At 41.5% G+C, this 12543-nt stretch overlaps 3 non-coding genes across 3 annotated transcripts; all 3 read left to right on the top strand.

The window, feature by feature from the left end:
• The first annotated feature begins 138 nt into the window (after positions 1–138).
• On the top strand, positions 139–224 carry TRNAY-GUA (transfer RNA tyrosine (anticodon GUA)). Its single transcript is given in 2 exon segments — positions 139–175; positions 189–224. It is a non-coding gene; the product is annotated as a tRNA-Tyr (tRNA).
• A 2497-nt stretch (positions 225–2721) lies between these two features.
• Positions 2722–2807, top strand: TRNAY-GUA (transfer RNA tyrosine (anticodon GUA)). Its single transcript is given in 2 exon segments — positions 2722–2758; positions 2772–2807. It is a non-coding gene; the product is annotated as a tRNA-Tyr (tRNA).
• Positions 2808–3366: 559 nt separating this feature from the next.
• Positions 3367–3452, top strand: TRNAY-GUA (transfer RNA tyrosine (anticodon GUA)). Its single transcript is given in 2 exon segments — positions 3367–3403; positions 3417–3452. It is a non-coding gene; the product is annotated as a tRNA-Tyr (tRNA).
• Positions 3453–12543: the final 9091 nt, after the last annotated feature.

Genomic DNA, 12543 nt, shown 5'->3' with positions numbered 1-12543 from the left:
GGAACTGATGTGCTTTTACTCAATTCGGGAACCTCACAAGCCAAATTTGTAGTATTTTGCACGAATTGCAAGAGATGTTTACAAGTCGACGGTTGAAGTGGAAGCTCGTATTGAGTTTGCTAGAGTTGATTGGCCAAGCCTTTGATAGCTCAGTTGGTAGAGCGGAGGACTGTAGTGGTAAAACAAGCATCCTTAGGTCGCTGGTTCAAATCCGGCTCAAAGGACTTTTGCCAAATGCACATTTTATTGAATACTTGGAAAGTAAAATACTTGGAAAGTAAAATAACAGACAATTTATAATTATATTATATTTCATCACTGAAAATAGATGCCTTTTGCTTTGAGGCTGTGGCCACGTTATTTTTCTGTCCGACACCAATCTTCGTTGGTTTCCTGTGAGGTATTTTGGATCCCCATCTCTTGCTATGAACTGACAAAACAGCAGAATCCCCTTGACAATCTTGATTTCTCAAGGGAAATGGGAGAACACTATACACCATCCAAGATATTAAAATATTGTCAAGGCCGAACACTGATGAATTCTCTGAGGAGATGGCCTGTGAGGCGCCGCCTTTCAACTTTTCCTCCTTTGTATGGTGGTCAGTAACATGCGGGACACTGCGGAGGGGGTCATTTTTTTAATTGTGAACTGATGTGCTTTTACTCAATTCGGGAACCTCACAAGCCAAATTTGTAGTATTTTGCACGAATTGCAAGAGATGTTTGAATGTCGACGGTTGAAGTGGAAGCTCGTATTGAGCTTGCTAGAGACTGATTTGCCAAGCCTTCGATAGCTCAGTTGGTAGAGCGGAGGACTGTAGTGGTAAAACAGGCATCCTTAGATCGCTGGTTCAAATCCGGCTCAAAGGACTTTTGCCAAATGCACATTTTATTGAATACTTGGAAAGTAAAATACTTGGAAAGTAAAATAACAGACAATTTATAATTATATTATATTTCATCACTGAAAATAGATGCCTTTTGCTTTGAGGCTGTGGCCACGTTATTTTTCTGTCCAACACAAATCTTCATTGGTTTCCTGTCAGGTGTTTTTGATCCCCATCTCTTGCTATGAACTGGCAAAACAGCAGAATCCCCTTGACAATCTTGATTTCTCAAGGGAAATGAGAGAACACTATACACCATCCAAGATATTAAAATATTGTCAAGGCCCAACAGGGCTGAATACTCTGAGGAGATGGCCTGTGAGGCGCCGCCTTTCAACTTTTCCCCCTTAGTATGGTGGTCAGTAACATGCGGGCGACTGCGGAGGGGGTCATTTTTTTAATTGTGAACTGATGTGCTTTTACTCAATTCGGGAACCTCACAAGCCAAATTTGTAGTATTTTGCACGAATTGCAAGAGATGTTTACAAGTCGACGGTTGAAGTGGAAGCTCGTATTGAGTTTGCTAGAGTTGATTTGTCATGCCTTTGATAGCTCAGTTGGTAGCGCGGAGGACTGTAGTGGTAAAACAGGCATCCGTAGGTCGCTGGTTCAAATCCGGCTCAAAGGACTTTTGCCAAATGCACATTTTATTGAATACTTGGAAAGTAAAATACTTGGAAAGTAAAATAACAGACAATTTATAATTATATTATATTTCATCACTGAAAATAGATGCCTTTTGCTTTGAGGCTGTGGCCACGTTATTTTTCTGTCCAACACGAATCTTCATTGGTTTCCTGTCAGGTGTTTTGGATCCCCATCTCTTGCTATGAACTGGCAAAACAGCAGAATCCCCTTGACAATCTTGATTTCTCAAGGGAAATGAGAGAACACTATACACCATCCAAGATATTAAAATATTGTCAAGGCCCAACACGGCTGAATACTCTGAGGAGATGGCCTGTGAGGCGCCGCCTTTCAACTTTTCCCCCTTAGTATGGTGGTCATTAACATGCGGGAGACTGCGGAGGGGGTCATTTTTTTAATTGGGAACTGATGTGCTTTTACTCAATTCGGGAACCTCACAAGCCAAATTTGTAGTATTTTGCACGAATTGCAAGAGATGTTTACAAGTCGACGGTTGAAGTGGAAGCTCGTATTGAGTTTGCTAGAGATTGATTTGCCAAGCCTTCGAAAGCTCAGTTGGTAGAGCGGAGGACTGTAGTGGTAAAACAGGCATCCTTAGGTCGCTGGTTCAAATCCGGCTCGAAGGACTTTTGCCAAATGCAAATTTTATTGAATACTTGGAAAGTGAAATACTTGGAAAATAAAATAACAGACAATTTATAATTATATTATATTCCATCACTGAAAATAGATGCCTTTTGCTTTGAGGCTGTGGCCACGTTATGTTTCTGTCCAACACCAATCTTCATTGGTTGCCTGTGAGGTGTTTCGGATCCCCATCTCTTGCTATGAACTGGCAAAACAGCAGAATCCCCTTGACAATCTTGATTTCTCAAGGGAAATGGGAGAACACTATACACCATCCAAGATATTAAAATATTGTCAAGGCCGAACACTGATGAATACTCTGAGGAGATGGCCTGTGAGGCGCCGCCTTTCAACTTTTCCTCCTTTGTATGGTGGTCAGTAACATGCGGGACACTGCGGAGGGGGTCATTTTTTTAATTGTGAACTGATGTGCTTTTACTCAATTCGGGAACCTCACAAGCCAAATTTGTAGTATTTTGCACGAATTGCAAGAGATGTTTGAATGTGGACGGTTGAAGTAGAAGCTCGTATTGAGCTTGCTAGAGACTGATTCGCCAATCCTTCGATAGCTCAGTTGGTAGAGCGGAGGACTGTAGTGGTAAAACAGGCATCCTTAGGTCGCTGGTTCAAATCCGGCTCGAAGGACTTTTGCCAAATGCACATTTTATTGAATACTTGGAAAGTAAAATACTTGGAAAGTAAAATAACAGACAATTTATAATTATATTATATTTCATCACTGAAAATAGATGCCTTTTGCTTTGAGGCTGTGACCACGTTATTTTTCTGTCCAACACGAATCTTCATTGGTTTCCTGTGAGGTGTTTTGGATCCCCATCTCTTGCTATGAACTGGCAAAACAGCAGAATCCCCTTGACAATCTTGATTTCTCAAGAGAAATGAGAGAACACTATACACCATCCAAGATATTAAAATATTGTCAAGGCCCAACGCGGCTGAATACTCTGAGGAGATGGCCTGTGAGGTGCCGCCTTTCAACTTTTCCCCCTTAGTATGGTGGTCAGTAACATGCGGGCGACTGCGGAGGGGGTCATTTTTTTAATTGTGAACTGATGTGCTTTTACTCAATTCGGGAACCTCACAAGCCAAATTTGTAGTATTTTGCACGAATTGCAAGAGATGTTTACAAGTCGACGGTTGAAGTGGAAGCTCGTATTGAGTTTGCTAGAGTTGATTTGCCAGGCCTTTGATAGCTCAGTTGGTAGAGCGGAGGACTGTAGTGGTAAAACAGGCATCCTTAGGTCGCTGGTTCAAATCCGGCTCAAAGGACTTTTGCCAAATGCACATTTTATTGAATACTTGGAAAGTAAAATACTTGGAAAGTAAAATAACAGATAATTTATAATTATATTATATTTTATCACTGAAAATAGATGCCTTTTGCTTTGAGGCTGTGGCCACGTTATTTTTCTGTCCAACACGAATCTTCATTGGTTTCCTGTCAGGTGTTTTGGATCCCCATCTCTTGCTATGAACTGGCAAAACAGCAGAATCCCCTTGACAATCTTGATTTCTCAAGGGAAATGAGAGAACACTATACACCATCCAAGATATTAAAATATTGTCAAGGCCCAACACGGCTGAATACTCTGAGGAGATGGCCTGTGAGGCGCCGCCTTTCAACTTTTCCCCCTTAGTATGGTGGTCATTAACATGCGGGAGACTGCGGAGGGGGTCATTTTTTTAATTGGGAACTGATGTGCTTTTACTCAATTCGGGAACCTCACAAGCCAAATTTGTAGTATTTTGCACGAATTGCAAGAGATGTTTACAAGTCGACGGTTGAAGTGGAAGCTCGTATTGAGTTTGCTAGAGAACGATTTGCCAAGCCTTCGATAGCTCAGTTGGTAGAGCGTGGGACTGTAGTGGTAAAACAGGCATCCTTAGGTCGCTGTTTCAAATCCGGCTCGAAGGACTTTTGCCAAATGCACATTGTATTGAATACTTGGAAAGTAAAATACTTGGAAAGTAAAATAACAGACAATTTATAATTATATTATATTTCATCACTGAAAATAGATGCCTTTTGCTTTGAGGCTGTGGCCACGTTATTTTTCTGTCCGACACCAATCTTCGTTGGTTTCCTGTGAGGTATTTTGGATATCCATCTCTTGCTATGAACTGACAAAACAGCAGAATCCCCTTGACAATCTTGATTTCTCAAGGGAAATGGGAGAACACTATACACCATCCAAGATATTAAAATATTGTCAAGGCCGAACACTGATGAATACTCTGAGGAGATGGCCTGTGAGGCGCCGCCTTTCAACTTTTCCTCCTTTGTATGGTGGTCAGTAACATGCGGGACACTGCAGAGGGGGTCATTTTTTTAATTGTGAACTGATGTGCTTTTACTCAATTCGGGAACCTCACAAGCCAAATTTGTAGTATTTTGCACGAATTGCAAGAGATGTTTGAATGTCGACGGTTGAAGTGGAAGCTCGTATTGAGCTTGCTAGAGACTGATTTGCCAAGCCTTCGATAGCTCAGTTGGTAGAGCGGAGGACTGTAGTGGTAAAACAGGCATCCTTAGGTCGCTGGTTCAAATCCGGCTCAAAGGACTTTTGCCAAATGCACATTTTATTGAATACTTGGAAAGTAAAATACTTGGAAAGTAAAATAACAGACAATTTATAATTATATTATATTTCATCACTGAAAATAGATGCCTTTTGCTTTGAGGCTGTGGCCACGTTATTTTTCTGTCCAACACGAATCTTCATTGGTTTCCTGTCAGGTGTTTTTGATCCCCATCTCTTGCTATGAACTGGCAAAACAGCAGAATCCCCTTGACAATCTTGATTTCTCAAGGGAAATGAGAGAACACTATACACCATCCAAGATATTAAAATATTGTCAAGGCCCAACAGGGCTGAATACTCTGAGGAGATGGCCTGTGAGGCGCCGCCTTTCAACTTTTCCCCCTTAGTATGGTGGTCAGTAAGATGCGGGCGACTGCGGAGGGGGTCATTTTTTTAATTGTGAACTGATGTGCTTTTACTCAATTCGGGAACCTCACAAGCCAAATTTGTAGTATTTTGCACGAATTGCAAGAGATGTTTACAAGTCGACGGTTGAAGTGGAAGCTCGTACTGAGTTTGCTAGAGTTGATTTGTCATGCCTTTGATAGCTCAGTTGGTAGAGCGGAGGACTGTAGTGGTAAAACAGGCATCCATAGGTCGCTGGTTCAAATCCGGCTCAAAGGACTTTTGCCAAATGCACATTTTATTGAATACTTGGAAAGTAAAATACTTGGAAAGTAAAATAACAGACAATTTATAATTATATTATATTTCATCACTGAAAATAGATGCCTTTTGCTTTGAGGCTGTGGCCACGTTATTTTTCTGTCCAACACGAATCTTCATTGGTTTCCTGTCAGGTGTTTTGGATCCCCATCTCTTGCTATGAACTGGCAAAACAGCAGAATCCCCTTGACAATCTTGATTTCTCAAGGGAAATGAGAGAACACTATACACCATCCAAGATATTAAAATATTGTCAAGGCCCAACACGGCTGAATACTCTGAGGAGATGGCCTGTGAGGCGCCGCCTTTCAACTTTTCCCCCTTAGTATGGTGGTCATTAACATGCGGGAGACTGCGGAGGGGGTCATTTTTTTAATTGGGAACTGATGTGCTTTTACTCAATTCGGGAACCTCACAAGCCAAATTTGTAGTATTTTGCACGAATTGCAAGAGATGTTTACAAGTCGACGGTTGAAGTGGAAGCTCGTATTGAGTTTGCTAGAGAATGATTTGCCAAGCCTTCGAAAGCTCAGTTGGTAGAGCGGAGGACTGTAGTGGTAAAACAGGCATCCTTAGGTCGCTGGTTCCAATCCAGCTCGAAGGACTTCTGCCAAATGCAAATTTTATTGAATACTTGGAAAGTAAAATACTTGGAAAATAAAATAACAGACAATTTATAATTATATTATATTTCATCACTGAAAATAGATGCCTTTTGCTTTGAGGCTGTGGCCACGTTATGTTTCTGTCCAACACCAATCTTCATTGGTTGCCTGTGAGGTGTTTCGGATCCCCATCTCTTGCTATGAACTGGCAAAACAGCAGAATCCCCTTGACAATCTTGATTTCTCAAGGGAAATGAGAGAACAGCATACACCATCCAAGATATTAAAATATTGTCAAGGCCCAACACGGCTGAATACTCTGAGGAGATGGCCTGTGAGGCGCCGCCTTTCAACTTTTCCCCCTTAGTATGTTGGTCAGTAACATGCGGGAGACTGCGGAGGGGGTCATTTTTTTAATTGGGAACTGATGTGCTTTTACTCAATTCGGGAACGTCACAAGCCAAATTTGTAGTATTTTGCACGAATTGCAAGAGATGTTTACAAGTCGACGGTTGAAGTGGAAGCTCGTATTGAGTTTGCTAGAGAACGATTTGCCAAGCCTTCGATAGCTCAGTTGGTAGAGCGGAGCACTGTAGTGGTAAAACAGGCATCCTTAGGTCGCTGTTTCAAATCCAGCTCGAAGGACTTTTGCCAAATGCACATTGTATTGAATACTTGGAAAGTAAAATACTTGGAAAGTAAAATAACAGACAATTTATAATTATATTATATTTCATCACTGAAAATAGATGCCTTTTGCTTTGAGGCTGTGGCCACGTTATTTTTCTGTCCGACACCAATCTTCGTTGGTTTCCTGTGAGGTATTTTGGATCCCCATCTCTTGCTATGAACTGACAAAACAGCAGAATCCCCTTGACAATCTTGATTTCTCAAGGGAAATGGGAGAACACTATACACCATCCAAGATATTAAAATATTGTCAAGGCCGAACACTGATGAATACTCTGAGGAGATGGCCTGTGAGGCGCCGCCTTTCAACTTTTCCTCCTTTGTATGGTGGTCAGTAACATGCGGGACACTGCGGAGGGGGTCATTTTTTTAATTGTGAACTGATGTGCTTTTACTCAATTCGGGAACCTCACAAGCCAAATTTGTAGTATTTTGCACGAATTGCAAGAGATGTTTGAATGTCGACGGTTGAAGTAGAAGCTCGTATTGAGCTTGCTAGAGTCTGATTTGCCAAGCCTTCGATAGCTCAGTTGGTAGAGCGGTAGTGGTAAAACAGGCATCCTTAGGTCGCTGGTTCAAATCCGGCTCGAAGGACTTTTGCCAAATGCACATTTTATTGAATACTTGGAAAGTAAAATACTTGGAAAGTAAAATAACAGACAATTTATAATTATATTATATTTCATCACTGAAAATAGATGCCTTTTGCTTTGAGGCTGTGACCACGTTATTTTTCTGTCCAACACGAATCTTCATTGGTTTCCTGTGAGGTGTTTTGGATCCCCATCTCTTGCTATGAACTGGCAAAACAGCAGAATCCCCTTGACAATCTTGATTTCTCAAGAGAAATGAGAGAACACTATACACCATCCAAGATATTAAAATATTGTCAAGGCCCAACGCGGCTGAATACTCTGAGGAGATGGCCTGTGAGGTGCCGCCTTTCAACTTTTCCCCCTTAGTATGGTGGTCAGTAACATGCGGGCGACTGCGGAGGGGGTCATTTTTTTAATTGTGAACTGATGTGCTTTTACTCAATTCGGGAACCTCACAAGTCAAATTTGTAGTATTTTGCACGAATTGCAAGAGATGTTTACAAGTCGACGGTTGAAGTGGAACCTCGTATTGAGTTTGCTAGAGAATGATTTGCCAAGCCTTCGAAAGCTCAGTTGGTAGAGCGGAGGACTGTAGTGGTAAAACAGGCATCCTTAGGTCGCTGGTTCAAATCCGGCTTGAAGGACTTTTGCCAAATGCAAATTTTATTGAATACTTGGAAAGTGAAATACTTGGAAAATAAAATAACAGACAATTTATAATTATATTATATTTCATCACTGAAAATAGATGCCTTTTGCTTTGAGGCTGTGGCCACGTTATGTTTCTGTCCAACACCAATCTTCATTGGTTGCCTGTGAGGTGTTTCGGATCCTCATCTCTTGCTATGAACTGGCAAAACAGCAGAATCCCCTTGACAATCTTGATTTCTCAAGGGAAATGAGAGAACAGTATACACCATCCAAGATATTAAAATATTGTCAAGGCCCAACACGGCTGAATACTCTGAGGAGATGGCCTGTGAGGCGCCGCCTTTCAACTTTTCCCCCTTAGTATGGTGGTCAGTAACATGCGGGAGACTGCGGAGGGGGTCATTTTTTTAATTGGGAACTGATGTGCTTTTACTCAATTCGGGAACGTCACAAGCCAAATTTGTAGTATTTTGCACGAATTGCAAGAGATGTTTACAAGTCGACGGTTGAAGTGGAAGCTCGTATTGAGTTTGCTAGAAAACGATTTGCCAAGCCTTCGATAGCTCAGTTGGTAGAGCGGAGAACTGTAGTGGTAAAACAGGCATCCTTAGGTCGCTGTTTCAAATCCGGTTCGAAGGAATTTTGCCAAATGCACATTGTATTGAATACTTGGAAAGTAAAATACTTGGAAAGTAAAATAACAGACAATTTATAATTATATTATATTTCATCACTGAAAATAGATGCCTTTTGCTTTGAGGCTGTGGCCACGTTATTTTTCTGTCCGACACCAATCTTCGTTGGTTTCCTGTGAGGTATTTTGGATCCCCATCTCTTGCTATGAACTGGCAAAACAGCAGAATCCCCTTGACAATCTTGATTTCTCAAGGGAAATGGGAGAACACTATACACCATCCAAGATATTAAAATATTGTCAAGGCCGAACACTGATGAATACTCTGAGGAGATGGCCTGTGAGGCGCCGCCTTTCAACTTTTCCTCCTTTGTATGTTGGTCAGTAACATGCGGGAGACTGCGGAGGGGGTCATTTTTTTAATTGGGAACTGATGTGCTTTTACTCAATTCGGGAACGTCACAAGCCAAATTTGTAGTATTTTGCACGAATTGCAAGAGATGTTTACAAGTCGACGGTTGAAGTGGAAGCTCGTATTGAGTTTGCTAGAGAACGATTTGCCAAGCCTTCGATAGCTCAGTTGGTAGAGCGGAGCACTGTAGTGGTAAAACAGGCATCCTTAGGTCGCTGTTTCAAATCCAGCTCGAAGGACTTTTGCCAAATGCACATTGTATTGAATACTTGGAAAGTAAAATACTTGGAAAGTAAAATAACAGACAATTTATAATTATATTATATTTCATCACTGAAAATAGATGCCTTTTGCTTTGAGGCTGTGGCCACGTTATTTTTCTGTCCGACACCAATCTTCGTTGGTTTCCTGTGAGGTATTTTGGATCCCCATCTCTTGCTATGAACTGACAAAACAGCAGAATCCCCTTGACAATCTTGATTTCTCAAGGGAAATGGGAGAACACTATACACCATCCAAGATATTAAAATATTGTCAAGGCCGAACACTGATGAATACTCTGAGGAGATGGCCTGTGAGGCGCCGCCTTTCAACTTTTCCTCCTTTGTATGGTGGTCAGTAACATGCGGGACACTGCGGAGGGGGTCATTTTTTTAATTGTGAACTGATGTGCTTTTACTCAATTCGGGAACCTCACAAGCCAAATTTGTAGTATTTTGCACGAATTGCAAGAGATGTTTGAATGTCGACGGTTGAAGTAGAAGCTCGTATTGAGCTTGCTAGAGTCTGATTTGCCAAGCCTTCGATAGCTCAGTTGGTAGAGCGGTAGTGGTAAAACAGGCATCCTTAGGTCGCTGGTTCAAATCCGGCTCGAAGGACTTTTGCCAAATGCACATTTTATTGAATACTTGGAAAGTAAAATACTTGGAAAGTAAAATAACAGACAATTTATAATTATATTATATTTCATCACTGAAAATAGATGCCTTTTGCTTTGAGGCTGTGACCACGTTATTTTTCTGTCCAACACGAATCTTCATTGGTTTCCTGTGAGGTGTTTTGGATCCCCATCTCTTGCTATGAACTGGCAAAACAGCAGAATCCCCTTGACAATCTTGATTTCTCAAGAGAAATGAGAGAACACTATACACCATCCAAGATATTAAAATATTGTCAAGGCCCAACGCGGCTGAATACTCTGAGGAGATGGCCTGTGAGGTGCCGCCTTTCAACTTTTCCCCCTTAGTATGGTGGTCAGTAACATGCGGGCGACTGCGGAGGGGGTCATTTTTTTAATTGTGAACTGATGTGCTTTTACTCAATTCGGGAACCTCACAAGTCAAATTTGTAGTATTTTGCACGAATTGCAAGAGATGTTTACAAGTCGACGGTTGAAGTGGAACCTCGTATTGAGTTTGCTAGAGAATGATTTGCCAAGCCTTCGAAAGCTCAGTTGGTAGAGCGGAGGACTGTAGTGGTAAAACAGGCATCCTTAGGTCGCTGGTTCAAATCCGGCTCGAAGGACTTTTGCCAAATGCAAATTTTATTGAATACTTGGAAAGTGAAATACTTGGAAAATAAAATAACAGACAATTTATAATTATATTATATTTCATCACTGAAAATAGATGCCTTTTGCTTTGAGGCTGTGGCCACGTTATGTTTCTGTCCAACACCAATCTTCATTGGTTGCCTGTGAGGTGTTTCGGATCCTCATCTCTTGCTATGAACTGGCAAAACAGCAGAATCCCCTTGACAATCTTGATTTCTCAAGGGAAATGAGAGAACAGTATACACCATCCAAGATATTAAAATATTGTCAAGGCCCAACACGGCTGAATACTCTGAGGAGATGGCCTGTGAGGCGCCGCCTTTCAACTTTTCCCCCTTAGTATGGTGGTCAGTAACATGCGGGAGACTGCGGAGGGGGTCATTTTTTTAATTGGGAACTGATGTGCTTTTACTCAATTCGGGAACGTCACAAGCCAAATTTGTAGTATTTTGCACGAATTGCAAGAGATGTTTACAAGTCGACGGTTGAAGTGGAAGCTCGTATTGAGTTTGCTAGAAAACGATTTGCCAAGCCTTCGATAGCTCAGTTGGTAGAGCGGAGAACTGTAGTGGTAAAACAGGCATCCTTAGGTCGCTGTTTCAAATCCGGCTCGAAGGAATTTTGCCAAATGCACATTGTATTGAATACTTGGAAAGTAAAATACTTGGAAAGTAAAATAACAGACAATTTATAATTATATTATATTTCATCACTGAAAATAGATGCCTTTTGCTTTGAGGCTGTGGCCACGTTATTTTTCTGTCCGACACCAATCTTCGTTGGTTTCCTGTGAGGTATTTTGGATCCCCATCTCTTGCTATGAACTGGCAAAACAGCAGAATCCCCTTGACAATCTTGATTTCTCAAGGGAAATGAGAGAACAGTATACACCATCCAAGATATTAAAATATTGTCAAGGCCCAACACGGCTGAATACTCTGAGGAGATGGCCTGTGAGTCGCCGCCTTTCAACTTTTCCCCCTTAGTATGGTGGTCAGTAACATGCGGGAGACTGCGGAGGGGGTCATTTTTTTAATTGGGAACTGATGTGCTTTTACTCAATTCGGGAACGTCACAAGCCAAATTTGTAGTATTTTGCACGAATTGCAAGAGATGTTTACAAGTCGACGGTTGAAGTGGAAGCTCGTATTGAGTTTGCTAGAGAACGATTTGCCAAGCCTTCGATAGCTCAGTTGGTAGAGCGGAGCACTGTAGTGGTAAAACAGGCATCCTTAGGTCGCTGTTTCAAATCCAGCTCGAAGGACTTTTGCCAAATGCACATTGTATTGAATACTTGGAAAGTAAAATACTTGGAAAGTAAAATAACAGACAATTTATAATTATATTATATTTCATCACTGAAAATAGATGCCTTTTGCTTTGAGGCTGTGGCCACGTTATTTTTCTGTCCGACACCAATCTTCGTTGGTTTCCTGTGAGGTATTTTGGATCCCCATCTCTTGCTATGAACTGACAAAACAGCAGAATCCCCTTGACAATCTTGATTTCTCAAGGGAAATGGGAGAACACTATACACCATCCAAGATATTAAAATATTGTCAAGGCCGAACACTGATGAATACTCTGAGGAGATGGCCTGTGAGGCGCCGCCTTTCAACTTTTCCTCCTTTGTATGGTGGTCAGTAACATGCGGGACACTGCGGAGGGGGTCATTTTTTTAATTGTGAACTGATGTGCTTTTACTCAATTCGGGAACCTCACAAGCCAAATTTGTAGTATTTTGCACGAATTGCAAGAGATGTTTGAATGTCGACGGTTGAAGTAGAAGCTCGTATTGAGCTTGCTAGAGTCTGATTTGCCAAGCCTTCGATAGCTCAGTTGGTAGAGCGGTAGTGGTAAAACAAGCATCCTTAGGTCGCTGGTTCAAATCCGGCTCGAAGGACTTTTGCCAAATGCACATTTTATTGAATACTTGGAAAGTAAAATACTTGGAAAGTAAAATAACAGACAA

The sequence above is a fragment of the Ambystoma mexicanum genome, chromosome 1p (genome assembly GCF_040938575.1).
Source record: "Ambystoma mexicanum isolate Mex_15411 chromosome 1p, UKY_AmexF1_1, whole genome shotgun sequence".
In the NCBI taxonomy this organism is placed as follows: domain Eukaryota; kingdom Metazoa; phylum Chordata; class Amphibia; order Caudata; family Ambystomatidae; genus Ambystoma; species Ambystoma mexicanum.
This window is presented reverse-complemented; position numbering and strand designations above follow the sequence as displayed.